The sequence below is a fragment of the Saimiri boliviensis genome, chromosome 3 (genome assembly GCF_048565385.1).
Source record: "Saimiri boliviensis isolate mSaiBol1 chromosome 3, mSaiBol1.pri, whole genome shotgun sequence".
Taxonomy (NCBI): Eukaryota; Metazoa; Chordata; class Mammalia; order Primates; family Cebidae; genus Saimiri; species Saimiri boliviensis.
Window position 1 is genome coordinate 96065001 of NC_133451.1, and position 17600 is coordinate 96082600.

General features: G+C 34.8%; 1 protein-coding gene and 1 long non-coding RNA gene across 2 annotated transcripts in view; one reads left to right on the forward strand and one right to left on the reverse strand.

Moving 5' to 3' along the window:
- Window positions 1-8937, forward strand: part of LOC141583910 (uncharacterized) — a 57666-nt gene extending 48729 nt beyond the window's left edge. Inside the window, exon 6 of the long non-coding RNA XR_012516747.1 lies at window positions 8768-8937. This is a non-coding gene — a long non-coding RNA (uncharacterized LOC141583910). The remainder of the gene's footprint in view (window positions 1-8767) is intronic.
- Window positions 1-17600, reverse strand: part of TACR3 (tachykinin receptor 3) — a 113630-nt gene that overhangs the window by 26566 nt on the left and 69464 nt on the right. The gene's annotated exons all lie outside the window — the stretch shown is intronic.

Genomic DNA, 17600 nt, shown 5'->3' on the forward strand with positions numbered 1-17600 from the left:
AGGTATTTCTTGAATAGCTTTCCTATAGAAAAAAAAACAAAAAAACAAAAAACTAATATCATGGTTACCAGAGAAAGAAAAAGACTAAATGTCTTGTTCTTGATTTTTGTTTCAGTTGTACTGGAAAATTAAAAAAATAAAACTTAATAAAATATAAATTTCACAATGGAAAGACAATACATGTTCTTACAAAGTAAAAATGTACATAGACTCTAATGGCAATTTAATTGTTAACTGTAACATTAAAATTAACTGTAATATTAAATGCATAAAATTAACCAAGGCATGAAATCTCAGTATATTTTTCTATTTGCATTTAAGATTTCAATTTGTACTGGCTCATAAATTTTATCTGAGATAAAAACAAAACAACTTGTCTATATGTCTGCTCCTTTAGATCATATTTTCTGAGAAAGAGTAATACTTTCTGCTTTGACAATTCCAGAAATACATTTTAAAGCAGTGCATTCAAGTCTTTCCTGTGATATGTCAGAAAAATTGCAGATGTTCCACAAAACTAAATGTAATTCACACAGGTCAGTAATGTCAGAAATTGACCTGTGCTAGAGGAAACTCCTAAATAGAACAGTGAAGAATTCAGAGATATAAGTGAAACATTAATACAAGTTTGTGGGTCACTACACAGCACAAAAGATATGATCAAAAGACAGGACATATTATAAAGATGTTTCCAATACAAGAATTTTAGGGATTCTGGCTCCCAATAATGGAAGAGTACATATGTGTGTGTGTGTGCATGTGTGTATGTGTATCTACATATGTACATATAGAGTATATACATATAATAATATATGGAGTCTATAGTATATATGGTATTATACATATGAAAAGAGTAGCTTGTATATTTCTCTACAGACACACACATATACATTATACTTGTGCATATATATGTATGTATTTGTATGTATACATTTGGATCCCACCAAAGTAGAGTTTCAGTAAAAAACAATTTTCCCAGGTGTGTGCTTAAATGCTATGCCTAAGATTTTAAAAGATTAATCCTAGAACCAAGGGCAAAACTAAAATAGATTTCCCTAATAAAATATAAAACCAAATCTTAGCTAGGCACAGTGGCTCATGCATGTAATTCCAGATTTTTGGGAGGTCAAGGTGGACAGCTTGCTTAAGCCTAGGATTTTGAGACCTGCTTGAGTCTAGGAGTTTCAGACAAGCCTGGGCAACATGGTACAACCCTATCTCTACCAGAAAATACAAAAATTAGCTGGGCATGGTGGCATATGCCTGAGTTCCCAGCTACTCGGGAGGCTGAGGTGGGTGTGTTGATTAAGCCCAGGAGGTCGAGTTTCCAGTGAGCGGTGATCATGCTACTGCAATCCTGCCTGGTAAACAGAGCAAGACTCTATTTCAAAATAATATTAAATTAAAACAATAATTAGAAAACCCAAATCTCCACAAATCTGAGGTGACCCACCAATAATTTTAATTGATTTAAAGAAGAAAGCATAGAATTTTTCAGATGAAGATAATATTATCCAGAGTCTTAACATGCTACTTCACGATGTCCAGTGAGCAACAAAAAGTTATGAGACATGCGAAGAAATAGAAAAATGTAATCTATAGTCAAGAAATGAGCAAACATTTCACAATTAGCAGGGAAAACCTTTAAATAAGTATGACAAACATATTAAGGTATCTATAGAAAAAGTTAGTTATGATGAGTTAAAAAAAATAGAGATTTTAGGAGAGATATAAAAAGTTTTTAAAGAAAGAGAAAACCAAATGAAAATCTTAGAATAATAACATTAAATAAATATAAAACACTTCATTTTAATATTAATTATGTAAATACTTGATAAAAAGTACTTGATAATACTTGATTCATTTTGTTACTATCTCAAATCTTTTTCCAAAACTATAGCTCTAGAATAAAACATTCCTTTTGTTTTCATCATTACTAGAAAAAAATTAATTTGGGGAGACTTCTAAGCAAAATCATTCAAGTCTTTTAAGTTCCCATGAATTGCTGCTGTTTCTAATAAGAGTCTATTTTTTTTTAGCAACTCATAAACATGAAAATTGGTGTATGCTGCCTTATCAAAAGTGAAAACCAGACTTGCCAAGCCAGAATGATTCATTATTGTTTAATTTTTATTTGAGTCAAAAAATTAGAAGATAATTCATTTGAGTCATGGTTTACAATAAACAAGCAAGAAAATGTACAGCAAACTTTGATTCATTTTGAAATATTCTACTCTCCATATATAAACTTTCACATATAATAATTATTTTTTAAGTAATGACTCAAAATAGAGGAGTGAACTTAACTAGTATCATTTTGAAAGAACCTGTGTTTATCAGGCACCCAGGGCAAGGTGATTAGGAGACAAAAGAATATCCCCAGATACTGTGATGCTTGTAGGTAAAGAAAAGAAAATTGAGGGGAGCAAAATAATAAAATATCCTACAAATTCAGTGTCTATGAGTTTAGGGAAAATAATTTTTTTTTTCACTAGGTTTTAGTCTTCCTTTGAGGGCATTTGGCTATCAGAAAAAAAATTATATTTTTGTTACAATTGCTTTTGGGAACTTAGCTGTAAATTATTTGCCAAGGCTGATGTTGAGAAAAATATTTCCTAGATTGTCTTCCACAATGTTTATAATTTGAGGTCCTACACTGAAAGCTTTAATCCATTTTGAATTACTTTGTGTATATGGTGAAAGGTAGGAGTCCAGCTTCAACCTTCTGCATATGGCTAGCTAGTTACCCCAGCACCATTTGCTGAATAGGGAATCCTTTCTCCATGACTTGTTTCTGTCCGTCTTGTAAAAGCTCAGATGGTTGGTTGTAGGTGTGTGGCTTTATTTTTGAGTTTTCTCTTCTGTTCCATTGGTCTAGGTGTCTGTTTTTGTACCAGTACCAAGCCATTTTGGTTACTGTGGCTTTACTGAATAGTTTGAAGTTGGATAGTGTGAGGCCTCTGGATTTGTTCTTTTTGCTTAGGATTGCTTCAGGAACTTGAACTTCTTTTTGGTTCCATATTAATTTTAGAGTAGTTTTTCTAGTTCTGTGAAGAATAACATTGGTAGTTTGATAGGAATAGCACTGGATCTGTAAATTGCTTTGGGAAGTATGACCATTTTTATTGTATTAATTCTTCCAATCCATGAGCATGAGATGCTTTTTATTTATTTGTGTTTCCTCTGATTTCTTTCAGCAGTATTTTGTAGTTCTGCTTGTAGAAATCTTTCACCTCCTTGGTTTGTTGTATTTCTAGGCATTTTCTTTTTTTGTGGCTATTTTAAGTGATTTCTTTTGATTTCTTTCTCAGCCTGGACATTGCTGGTATATAGAAATGTTATTGATTTTTGCATGTTAGTTTTGTATCCTGAGACTTTTATTAAAGTTGTTTATCAATTCTAGGAGCCTTTTGGCAGAGTCTTTAGGATATTTCATACATAAAATAATATTATCTCCAAAGAGAGATAGTTTAACTTCTTTTCCTATTTGGATAATTTTCATTTCTTTCTCTGAAACCTGTTGAAAGTGTTTATCAATTTTAGGAGCCTTTGAACAGAGACTACAGGGTTTTCTAGGTATACAGTCATATCATCTGTGAAGAGATATAGTGTGACTTCCTCTCTTCCTGTTTAGATGCCTTTGCTTATTTTCTTTTCCTTCCTTCCTTCCTTCCTTCCTTCCTTCCTTCCTTCCTTCCTTCCTTCCTTTCTTTCCTGTTTTCTTTCTTTCTTTTCGTTCTTTCTTTCTTTTTTCTTTCTTTCTTTTTACTCTCTCTCTCTTTCTTTCTCTTTCTTTCTCTTTCCCTCCCTCCCTCCCTCCCTTCTTCTCTCCCTTCCTTCCTTGTTTTGTCTTCTTTCCTTCCTTCCTTCCTTTCTTTTTCTTTCTGATGGAGTCTCACTCTGTCACCCAGGCTGGAGTTCAGTAGCATGATCTTGACACACTGCAATCTCTGCCCCTAGGCTTCAAGCAATCCTCCTGCCTCAGCCTCCCAGGTAGGTAGGATTTCAGGTACCTGCCACCACGCCTAGATAGTTTTTGTATTTTTAGTAGAGAACGGGGTTCACTTTGTCAGCCAGGCTGGCCATGAACTTCTGACCTCAAGTGATTTGCCCGCCTTGGCCTCCCAAAGTTCTGGGATTACAGGCATGAGCCACCACACCCAGCCACTATTTAGATGCCTTTTATTTCCTACTTTTGTCTGACTGCTCTGGCTGAGACATCTAGTACTATGTTGAATAGTAGTGGTGAGAGTGGGCATCATTTTCTTGTTTCAGTTCTCGAGGGGAATGGTTTAAGCTTTTGCCCTTTCAGTATGATGCTGACTGTGGGTCTGCTATAGATGCCTCTTATTATTTTGAGGTATATTCCTTTGATGCCTAGTATGTTGAAGGTTTTTTATCATGAAGAAAGTTTGGATATTTGCAAAAGCTTTTCATGCATTTATTGACATGACCTATGATTTGTGCTATTGATTCTGATTATGTGTGAAGCACATTTATCAATTTGCATATGCTAAAACAGCCTTGTATTCCAGGAATGTCTCCAAAGGTAACAAAAACAAAAGCTGAGAAGTGGGACCTATTTAAACTAAAGAGGTTTTGCACAGTAAACAAAAACAAAAAGAATCAGCAGAGCAAACAGACAATTTACAGAATGGAGAACATTCAAAACTATGTATCTGATGAAGGTCTGATATCTAGAATTTATAGGAAATTTAAACAACAAGCAAAAAACCAAATAACCTCATTTTAAAAATAGGCAAAGGACATGAATAGACACTTTTCAAAAGAAGACATACAAGTGGTCAAGAAACATAAAAAATGTTCAATATCACTAGTCATCAGAGACATGCAAATCAAAACCACAATGAGATATCATCTCAAGCCAATTAGAATGGCTTTTATTAAACAGTCAAAAAACAACAGATGCTGATGAGGTTGTAGAGAAAAAGAAACACTAATGGTGGGCTTATACATTATTGGTGAGAACATAAATCAGTGTGACCACTGTGAAAATCAGTCTGGAGATTTCACAAAGAACTTAAAATAGAGCTACCATTCAACTCAGCATTCCCATTACTGGGTATACACCCAAAAGAAAATAAATCATTCTACCTAAAAGACACATATATTCATCACTGCACTATTCACAATAGCAAAGACATGTAATCAACCCAGGTGACCATCAATGGAAGAGTGAATTTAAAAAATGTCCATATACACCTTGAAATACTATGCATCCATAAAAAGGAAGGAAATCATGTCCTTTGCAGGGACATGGATAATCTCAGAGGTCATTATTCTAAACAAGCCAATGAAGGAACAGAAAACCAAATATCACATGTTCTTGCTTGTAAGTAAGAGCTAAACATTGAGCACACATGGACATAAATATGGGAACAATACATTGTGGACTACTGGAGGGTAGAGGTTGTATTTTAAAAACTGCCCATTGAGTATTATGCTCCCACTTGGTGCCAGGGAGTCATACTCCAAACCTCAGCATCATGCAATATTCCCATAAAACAAATCTACACATGTACTCCTGTCTCTAAAATAAAAGTTGAAATTTAAAAAAGAAAAAGAAAAATTCCAAGGAAACAAATTCATTCATTAATCTTATAAGCATTTATACCACTCCTGAATTATGCTATGCACCTTGTGAGTTCCTGAATGTCTAATGCTAAGGCATAAACCCTGCTCTTCAGTTTTGTAAAGTTTGTTGGAACAATTAGCTAAGCAAGTGAACATTACTTTTACAATGTTGTAAGCCACATGCTAGAGTTTGCCGTGTGATATTGTGGAAGCTCAATGTAAAACACTGAGGAAGTGGAGGTATTGAAGAGTCCTTCTGGAGGGATAAGTGTCTGTGATGAGAGCAATTGAAAAGCAGTGGGGACAAGTGGGTAAGAGTCTCCTGATCACAGAAAATAAGGTAACAAAACCTCATGCCTCCTAGTACTATGAATAGTTTCACTGAGTGGGATGTACCATGCACTACAAGGAATGCTGATGAAGAACCTGGAAGATACAGATTGAGGAGAGAATAGAGAGGGCAGTATGCGTTTACAGGCCAGAAAAACCATGAAATAATTTTAATAAGGGTATTAATAAATTTAGATTTTAGAGAGATACTTTGAAGGCAGGATAGAATGGACTTCATGTGAGTGGAATATAAGAGGCAGGAGGATTTTTATAAATCCACACAAATAGTTACAGTATGTAGCTCTAAACAAGAATGAAGAAAGGCTTAGGAGAGAAGAAAATAACTGTTTGGATACATTTAGAGTTAATTTGAAGGGCCTTATCGTTGACTGAACATTGATTGAGGAAACGGAGAAGTTATAGATTGTTTCCAGACTTTTTATCTGGACCACTGTGTGGATATTAAGAATATTCTATAAAATGGAAAAAAAAGAATTTCAGAGCAAAAACGATAATTTAACTTTACCAGCTTATTTTGAAGTGTCTACTACACATAGGTTTGGAGTGAGAGATGCTTAATAAAATTTTAATCTCAAGCTCAGGACCTAAACCTAGAGAAATCTAGATATGACCATAATACTAATGTAGATTTGAAGGTAGTTCGTAAGGGTGTTGATATCCTGGGAAATGAGATTATCCAAATGAGATCCTAAATGAAAGCTAATAAAGAATGGTACTTTGAGTAAAGAATAGTATTTAAATGGTTGTTAGAGGAAGAAAAGCCAAAAAAGGCTACTGATTTATAATCCTTTCATGGGCTAGAGGAGTGATAGCATTAGGAGAAATACCTAATGTAGATGATGGGTTCATGGGTGCAGCAAATCACCATGGCATGTATATACTTATGTAATAAACCTGCACATTCTGCACATGTACTGCAGAACTTAAAGTATAATAATAATAATAATAACAATAATAATAAAACAAGCTTCCCAAATAAGGTACGGTTAAAAAAAAAGTCTACTGAAGAGGAATGTACTGAAGAGAGAAAAGAAGCCAATGGCATGGACAGGGAGACTTCTCAACTGGGGAATGGTCAAAGGCTGTCTGTTCCTTCAATCTGGTCAAGGATGTAACACATTCAATGAATTTAGGAATAAAGAAATCAAAGGTAACTTTGGCAAGGGTAATTTCAGTGGAATGATATGTTGGAAGCCACAGAGAATTAGTCAGAGGAGTAAAAGATTGGTAAGAGAAGCAGACAAAGAGATGTGAGCATACTTATATTTTAAGGGAGAACATAATGAAGTGAAACCAGTCATGGTTCAGAAGACAGATGGTTTCATTGATGGAGGACTACTCATGAAAAGCAAGTGCCAAGGATACAGAATATTGGTAATGAGTTGATGAAGGACATGAAAAGACAGAAACCAGAGAAAGATGGCAGAAGCTTGATGAGGCGTTCAGAGTGAGTCTAGTCAAAAATATGTGACCAATTAAACCTCCAACCCCTACACAAAAAAGAATCTAAAATTCAATGCTAGGAATTTTTCAGGTGCCAGAGAAGAACGGCATTGCTGTGGAGTTACGAAGCTTAGTAGCAAGCAGCTATCACACCCAGAGGAAACCAATGTTAAGGTGGTTGGAGAAGGCCATTCACACAATTTAAAGAAACTACACTTCCAAAACCAAAATGAAATGCAAATTAAAATTCAAATCAAAATAAATTGGAGGGTAAAATTTAAAAGATGAAAATTCCATGAGGTTGTTTCCTGGATCTACCTGTTCTCTAACTGGAGTATACCTACCTAATGTATTTAAGATAATTTAGTTGGATCAAAATATATTTGCAAAGCTATATGTTTTGGAGAGATGACAGTCTGATCTATGCTGTTAAATCATGCAAAGACAGATGCCCTAGGATTTTCCCCTAAAATTGTTTTTTAAATTAACAACTTCATGTACTAGAAAATAGTTTTCTTCTTATTTTATGCCAAAATTTATTTTGGCTTGTAATCATAGACTATAACAGTCACCTTTGTGCCATATATATTAAAAATTTGATAACTTGACTATAGCAAAATGTATCTGAACTATGTATCCCATTTTAGGCTATGGGACTTAAGGAAGGTATGGGTTAAATCCTTTATTTTAGAATCACTTGCCCAAGACTGCCTAAAATTTAGGCAGTCTTATAGGAAGACTAGAGAGCAACAGCAACTAAATTTTAAGGGCTAGGGTCTCCTATTCAATTAATTACAGGTGATGCCTAAATAAATGTAAGTTGATTTATTTATTGCCTCACAGTACTGGATTCAGAGGTCTCTATGCAGAGTCCTTTCTAGTGATTTTTTTTTGCTTGGTAATGAAATTTTCTAGGAGATGCTCCATGAAATCTCACAGCTAGAAGGTAGACTTGTGTTGGGATGATGGAGACCTGCCTTATATTCTGAGTAATTTAAATAAAACAATGACTTCTAGTTCTCCAGGATATCTTGTTTTCAAGTAAAACACACTATCTTGTTCAAGCTAGTTTAACTATGGCATATCAACTTGTGACCACCACTCATCAGTTTTTAATTTCTAATGAGAAACTGTTTATATGAAGAGAATGATTTCATACTTGATCTTCTGCCTTCTAATCCACATCAGTAACATCTGAAGGACTTGTTGTTTATTCTAATTAATATTTGACTTTCTATTCCCTTTAGGTATGCAATTACTATTTTCTGTGTTGTTCTCATTTCTTTTAAGATGCTGTTTTTCTTTGCAGATTTAGTATACAAAGCATGTTTGTTCCTTTAGGGTGTTAGCAAAAATAATTTTCCTCGTCTGGGTTTAGATGGTACAGCAAGAGGCTTTAGAAATTCCTATTTTAGAGATTTATATAAGGCTGCCACATCTTTCTGGAGAATGATGAAATAATGAGGCAGAAATAATCTGAAGATAATACCTGGAATCAAAAGGGATAAAGTAATCACAGTGCATTATTCCACTAGTTCTAAATGTTTTCAAGTAAAAGAAGATTAAAGACAGGTTTGAGAGGCATACGAATAATTTTGACAAAGCCATGAGTTTGGAAATATGCTGAGTAAACTGCATAGGAGTATAGAGATTCATAGCATTTTGGAATTTACAACTTAAGCAAAGTAATAGAAGAAAGTCTCTCTAAAATCTTTGTTGAAATCTAGTAAAAATAAATAGTATTAGAAAGATATCCAAAAATATTTACAGCCTGTAAATGGAGTTACAGAAATAAAGCATTTGTGTAACATGGTTTATAATACAAAACATTATTTTTATATTTGTAATTCCCTTCTGACTTGAAGGAGAGTGAAATGTGGGCACATGTAGGATATTTTGTTTTTGAAGTTGGGTAATTGATGTGGGTAAGTATTTGCAAGTTTGGAATCATTTGAGTTACAGGAATAGGGCTATAGTTTGAATTATCAGAACAATGCTAAATTTGTCTTTAAACATTGTGGATGAATGGTCTTTCTGGATCAGAGAAATGAACCAAGGAGGAGCAGCACGAAAGGGAAAACTAACAGGGAGAAGAAAAGAGAGTAGGAGATCAAAAAAGAAACACACAATTGCTTCAGAACTGACTTCAGAAGAAATGCTGAAAGGAATTTTATGCCATGAGAGACAAATTCTCCTTTAGGAGTAATCTACAAAATCCTCTGTAAATTTACATTTTTCATTAAGGACACATGAAAAAACTTTAAAAAGTTATATATATGGAGGCTGTTAAAATCTGGTGTACGCAGATTAGTCAGAACTACTGGATAGTATAAAACATGTAAGGACTATGAGGCATTTACAGAGTACTCCCTTGGTGGGAGGCAGGTGTCTGTGCTAGGCACATTAAAATCTTGGTTCCTTGTTAGAGAGATTACGTACAGATGAAAATGGGAAATAATTTTGAAATAAACTGTTTCCTCTAAGGCAAGGATAGACAAAGAGAAGTAAAGATGCAGGGGGAAGTGGAAAACAAACTGCCAATTAGGGATGAAAAACTGAAGTAAAATATTCAAGTCAAGCCAGCAGAAAAACACTTTCCTCAATTCTATTTCAGCTAAAGAATAAAGCTGTTAGAATGACGTGGGAGGCGGGTGGGGGACGGAATTCTGCCATAGTCCCTCATTCAGTAGCACTCTCACTTGCAACAAAACCTGTATCTTCATATCAGAGCAGAATTCCTCCCTGGTGCCAGGAAGCTACCAGAATCTATGAAGTGACTTGGATCAAGGGATCAATATCTAAAGACTTTTAATAGCCTTTGTCTTATCTGCTGAACTGCATCCTCCTAAAATTTCCTTGTTGAAGTCTTAACTCCCGGTACCTTACACTGTGACTGAATTTGAAGATAGGGCCTTTAAAGAGGCAATTCAGGTAAAATTAGCTCATACAGTTGAGCTCTAATCCAAAAATAATTGTGCTTTTATCAGAAGAGATTAGGACACAGACCGGAAGGGAAGACTACATGAAGATACCAGAGGAACAGAGCCTTTTATGAGCCAAGGAGAGAGGCCTCAGGAAAAATCAACCAAGCCTACACCTTGATCTTGGAGACAGTGGAGGAATAAATTTCTATAGTTTAAATTTCTATAGTTTCTGTGATACTTTGTTATGGCAGCTCTAACAAACTCTCTTTTTTTGCCTTTCCCTCCCTATCACCTCATCACCCTCTTCATATGAGACAGATATGAACTGATGTTTATATTGTTATTCAACCTAGGTAGATTCATGTTGAGTCATAGACATGTGTAATTTACATAGGTGCTTCTGTGGCTGAAATGGCTAATCTAATCTGATATCTTTTACCGATTACCTCCAGCAGAGAAAGCGTTGTCATATGTCATCCCTAAATCTTAGCTGTCAACTAAAATGACACTAAGACAGAAAAGCCTGTTATTAAGGTGGGATTTTATTATTTTTTAATTTTTTAAAGAATTTATGTATTTAGGAAAAAGATTTATAGCTGGTGTAACCAGCTAAGGGCCTGGGGAAGAATGGGAGGCTGTGGGAATCTGTGCTAGGCTAGCATATATGCCATGGAGATTTGCAACGCTTAAGCCTGCATATACCCCTTGCTATCCATCACTCTGTTAACTACACCTCTCTAGTAATTATTTTACATGGCCAGATAATTTATATTTGATATTGATAAATATAGTCCTATAAAACATTGAAGTAGATTTCTCCAGTATGAAAGAAAGCAGGCATTGTATGTTGTTTTCAGTATAGTATAAGGATAAGGACATTTGTAATGTTATAATAAATAATAAATACATGGTATAATTCATTTTTACTAATTAGAATTTTTAGTTTACTGCATACTATATCAAAAATCTGTATAATAAAAAGGCTCCTATGTGTTATTTTATTTGTGGCAGGGCTAAGAAATATCTAATAAAATATTTAATGAACTATGGAAACTTCCTAGAAAAGTTTAATTTATTTAGCAGCAAGATAAATAGGCCTTACTTTCAGTTCTGAGGGAATTAATATAGTCCTGAAGGTATAAACTTTATCTAGAAGATTCACATTATAATCTTTCCTTTGTGTGCCGAGACTAAGAGCTGGCTACTGTGCTGAAACTTCAGAAGCCTAACGTCCAGAATTGACTTTCTCTATTAATAATTCAGACCTTAAGCAAGTCATATCACATGACCGTACATTATCTCATCTATAAAATGAGAGGGTAGTTGATCCACAACTCCATCCATTATGCTAGGCACTGAGAAGACAACAGTGAGTAAAGCACAGCTCTTGTTCAGTATTCTGCAATAGAACCTAGAATTTTCTTGTGATAAAATAGTTTACTTTTTGTTTAACCAAGTATCATTTCAATTCAACCTAATTTTAATCTATCTTATTATTTCCTCATTTTTAAAGTCTACTCTAGTAGCTATGCAAACTTATTTTTACATGAGGCCTAACTGTAAACTACAGAGTGGTAAATAGTTATTAGGTAATATGTTATTATTTACTAAAGTAAATACCCCAAATATTCAGAAATAGCCTAGTTAAAGCTATTTAAGTATATATTAAAGACTACTCAAGCAAGAGAAAATAGGGGAACATGGATATCATTTAGAAATGAATGTTAGTCTTAGGAGAGGAAAGAGAATAATGTTTGTGGGAATTTGGCTTATCAGATAAGACAGAAAATATTGCAACAAATTATGATAGAAATCTTGTCATTTTACATGGAACCAACCCAAATGCCCATCAATGATAGAATGGATAAAGAAAATGTGACACATATACACCATGGAATACTATGCAGCCACAAAAATAAATGAGATCATGTCCTTTAAAGGGACATGGATGAAGCTGGAAGCTATCATCCCCAGAAAACTAACACAGGAACAGAAAACCAACCACTTGTTCTCACTCGTAAGCGAGAGTGGAACATTTAGAACACATGGACACAGGGAAGAGAAAAACACACCATGGTCCATTGGCAGGCGCAGGTGTGAAGGGAGGCAACTGAGAGGATAGGTCAGTAGGTGCCACAACCTGTATACCTATGTAAAAAACCTGCACGTTCTGCACATGTATCCTATATTTTTAGAAGAAATAAAAAAAGAAATCTTGTCATTTTAAAAACTGCAATGAAAGATAGATGAAAGCATAAGAAAGAATAAATCAATACATTGAAGAGCAAGAACCAATATATTTCCAGAAAAGAGATTCTGTACAAAAAGGCAGAAGATCATTTTACCATTAAATGTAAAATCTAACAGTGGTGTGTAAATGTAACCACAATATTCATAATCAAAGAGGGCAACAGAATTAGAGGGATATAATTTGTAGAAGGAAGAAGAAATTTGTTCTCTTAAAACTTATGTATTGGGTACACATTGTAGAAAAGGTTAAAAAGTGTTAGTATGATAATATTATTATATTATTAATTATTTCCCTGACCTCTTTTTGTCCCTCTTTTGCTGACATTAACCACAATGCAGTTCCTAGACCTTAGTGTTAGACTGGGTTCCAGACCAGATTCCTCTGCTTACTGGACACAATGATTTTAAGCAAGTTAAACCCTCTAAGCCTTAGTTACATCATGTTTAACTAAGTATAATCATATCTTTTAGTGTTGAAGACACTACTAACTGAGATAACATATGTGACTAACAGTGCTTAGCTATGTGGTCTTATTAGAATTAAAAGTAATTTACTCAATAAAGAAACACTGAGCATCTCAAAGAAAATGCATGTCGATTTTGTAATCCTAAGGGCTGAATGGATAAAGGAACAGAGTCCTATGGGATAGCTTATTTACTGCAAATTTATTTTTTGTTTTATTATTTTTTAAGTTTTATTTTATCATAAGTTATTGGAGCACAGGTGGTATTTGGTTACATAAGTTCTTTAGGGATTTGTGAGAACCTTGTGCACCCATCACCCAAGCAGTATACACTGCACCCTGTTTGTTGTTTTTTATCCCTCGCCCCACTCCCACCCTTCCCTACAAGTGCCCAAAGTTCACTGCATCCTTCTTATGCCTTTGCATTCTCAAAGCTTAGCTCCTACATATCAGTGAGAACATACAATGTTTGGTTTTCCATTCCTGAATTATTTCACTTATCCAGATTATTGTAATTTAAATGAGATTATTTCTGTTTTTGGCTGAATCATTAAGAAAATAGCCACGTGTTTTCTTGAGCCCATTGTCTTAGGGTTTAATTCCTCCATAGGTTTGTTTTATTTGTTCTTTTATATGACCACAGATATTCCCAATTTTAGTTAGTATTTTTTTAAAAAGCGAGTCTTTCAAAATAAAACTGAAGAAAGTACATAAATATGAGTCAGAACCGATCAATCTATCACTATGTGAAATAAGCACCTAGAAATTCATCTTCTGCTCACAAAAGGTCAGAAGCTAAAAGATTACACATTGTTATAAATACAGGCTGGTTATAATTATAATGTAAAACTAAATGGGAATAGAAGGAGGCAGGTGGCATTAACTCTTTTACTTTTGAGAGCACAAAAACAGCTGCATGAACTGTTAGTCACTAATTCATTGTTTTCCCAAAGAATATTTTTTAATCCATTATTTTTATTTTATTTTATTTTATTTTATTTTATTTTATTTTATTTTATTTTATTTTATTTGAGACGGAGTTTCGCTCTTGTTACCCAGGCTGGAGTGCAATGGCGCGATCTCGGCTCACCGCAACCTCCGCCTCCTGGGTTCAGGCAATTCTCCTGCCTCAGCCTCCTGAGTAGCTGGGATTACAGGCACGCGCCACCACGCCCAGCTAATTTTTTGTATTTTTAGTAGAGACGGGGTTTCACCATGTTGACCAGGATGGTCTCCATCTCTTGACCTCGTGATCCACCCGCCTCGGCCTCCCAAAGTGCTGGGATTACAAGCTTGAGCCACCACGCCCAGCCTATTAATCCATTATTAACTAGTAACCTCTAAGGAAGAGGATCAACGATATCAATGGAATTTTCTGCATTGGTTGAAAATCTTTCTTTTACTAAATTAGAAATAAAAAGTGCAAATGAGATTAATGTAAATAGAAGCCAATAGTCTGGAAAAATGATTTTTCTCTGCTCCTCTGACGTGGCCTCCAGGAGGCTGGGGGAATAGAGATTGGGAGGAAGGAACATAAACAGTGAGAAGAGAAATGTGTGCTCACAATACCCAGCAGATGGTGCAGCTATACTAGCTATTATTTTGCTGCTTAGAGGGCACGATAGAATGCTGTTCTCCTCATGAACATTTATAATCACAGTACAGAATGCATTGATAGGAACCTCTACTCATAAATGACCATCAGTTATCATCTTCATCAGCATAAATTGTAAAGTACCTCTTGCAGCATATGAACTATTTCACCTTGCTGGATTTTCCTAAAGTGAATTCAACTTCTTCAACAATTGCTGGATTTTCACACAGAAATTGCTTTCTATTTTCTGTTAATAGTGTCTTCATTTTCTTAGCAATTAATCTTAAAACAGATTTTTTTTTTTTCACTTTCAGTCTCTCAGTATCCACAGCTAACGAGTCACCCAACTCTGGTGATTATTTTCAAAGATTTTTACATTTACCCCTTTCCATTTCGTCTTTAGTTTCTTTTTTTTAAAAAATTTATTTTATTGCATTTTAGGTTTTGGGGTACATGTGAAGAACATACAAGATTGTTGCATAGGTACACACGTGGCAGTGTGGTTTGCTGCCTTCCACCCCATCACCTATATCTGGCATTTCTCTCCATGCTGTCTCTCCTCAACTCCCCACCCCTCGCTGTCCCTCCCCTATTTCCCCCCGACAGACCCCAGTGTGTAGTGCTCCCCTCCCTGTGTCCATGTGTTCTCACTGTTCAATACCCGCCTATGAGTGAGAACATGCGATGTTTGATTTTCTGCTCTTGTGTCAGTTTGCTGAGAATGATGGTTTCCAGGTTCATCCATGTCCCTACAAAGGACACGAGCTCATCATTTTTGATGGCTGCATAATATTCCATGGTGTATATGTGTCACATTTTCGCTGTCCAGCCTATCATCGATGGGCATTTGGGTTGGTTCCAAGTCTTTGCTATTGTAAACTGTGCTGCAATGAACATTCGTGTGCATGTGTCCTTATAGTAGAACGATTTATAATCCTTTGGATATATACCCAGTAATGGAATTGCTGGGTCAAATGGAATTTCTATTTCTAGGTCCTTGAGGAATTGCCACACTGTCTTCCACAATGGTTGAACTAATTTACTCCTACCAACAGTGTAAAAGTGTTCCTGTTTCTCCACATCCTCTCCAGCATCTGTTGTCTACAGATTTTTTAATGATCGCCATTCTAACTGGCATGAGATGGTATCTCAATGTAGTTTTGATTTGTATTTCTCTAATGACCAGTGATGATGAGCATTTTTTCATATGTTTGTTGGCCTCCTGTATGTCTTCTTTTGTAAAGTACTTTTAGTTTATTTAGCTTCAACTTCCTTACTTATGCATCTCTCAATGCACCTTTTCTATCTAATCCAGAGTATTATTGGGAGTGTAAAATAAAATAATGTGTAGGCTGTGCTACAAAAGGTTTTAGAGTTGGGAATTTTTTTATTCAAAGATTCTGAGCTAGTTTCATTCTCCATTATGGCTTGCTTGCTTCACCATTTGGTGCACTGGGTCTGAGCATACAAATATTTTACATACATTATACATGTATACATATATGCATATTTATATGAGTAATGAAGACAAAAGTACTACATATAAATATTACATTGTGTAATTTAATATTCTAAGTATCAACATTTTATCTCCCACTAGATAAAACATTTGCCTAAATGTAGATCAAAGCACATGTGTTGTTTCTTTCTCCCTACTAGATAGGGCTAAGGGTAGAAGAGGAAGGAATGAAGTGGAGCAATGACTGAGATTGAAGAGAAGGAAGTATAGGGACTGGAGTCTTATCAACTGAAAGAAGAACTTTCATTTTTTTAGTGGAGAGATCTCCATGCTAAACTGAACTTAGGTGTGCATCTTCTCACTCCTACCCCTGTGCAAAGCATAACTTGAAGACAACTCAAAGCCTAATTATGAAGAATTATTCTAAGCCTTCCCACACTTAATATAAAGTGGGTCACTTTGGTGACTTGCCTAAGGTCAATGGTGTGAGGGAAAACTATGACTGTAACCAAAATCAAGTGCATGGAACCCACTAAGAATGTTTTGTGAGCTTAGGCCACTAATATTTATCACTTGAAATATAAACCCTTTTATGAGATTTAAATAAAATCACTTGCACACAATGCCTGGTACGCATAAGATGTTAAGTAAATATTTGATGAATCTCAAACACTGATGTTTATAATTAGAAGAGAACTTAGAGGTAGTTCTGTTTTACTATTTTATGAATAAGCTAATTCGCCTAGAGAAAAATGATGATTCTAACAAAATATTACTGAATCATAGTACCAGTCTAGCACCCAGCAGTCCTGAATTTCAGTTCCGTTTTCATTCTGTTATAAACCTTTTCTCTGCTTTGTATCATCTCTCTCATTCCTAACACAGTCTCTCTCTCTTTCTCTTTCTCCCCTCCCTTTTCCTTCTTCATGTCTTATATGCTCACACAAACCTTTGTGCTCTTTTGGCTTAAGAATCCAGATTTTCTTAAAAAAGACAGTTGAGTTTATATGTGTTAACTAAGATTTAACAATAACAATGTATTTATTCTAGAGTTGTTTTATGGTTTCAAGGCTTAAATTTAAGTCTTTAATCTATTTTGAGTAGTTTTTTATATAATATAAGATAAACGCCCAATTTTATTCATCTGTATGTGGATATTCAAGGTTCCCCAACACAATTTATTGAAGAAACTATCGTTTTTCAGTGATACATTCTTGATACCTCTGTTAAAATCAATTGATTGCAAATGTGTGGGTTTATTTCTGGCGTCACTGTTCTGTTTCACTGGTCTAGGTATCTTTTTAAAAATTCCAGTACTATGCCATTATGACTAGTATAGTTTTCTAATATATTTTAAAATAAGATAGTGTGATGCCTTTAGATTGTTCTTTTGATATATGAAAAATGTTCAACATTACTAATCACAAGGGAAATGGAAATTAAAGCCATGACGATATATTACCTCACACCTGCTAGAATGGCTATTAAAAAAATGGAAGATAAGCATTGGTAAGAATGTG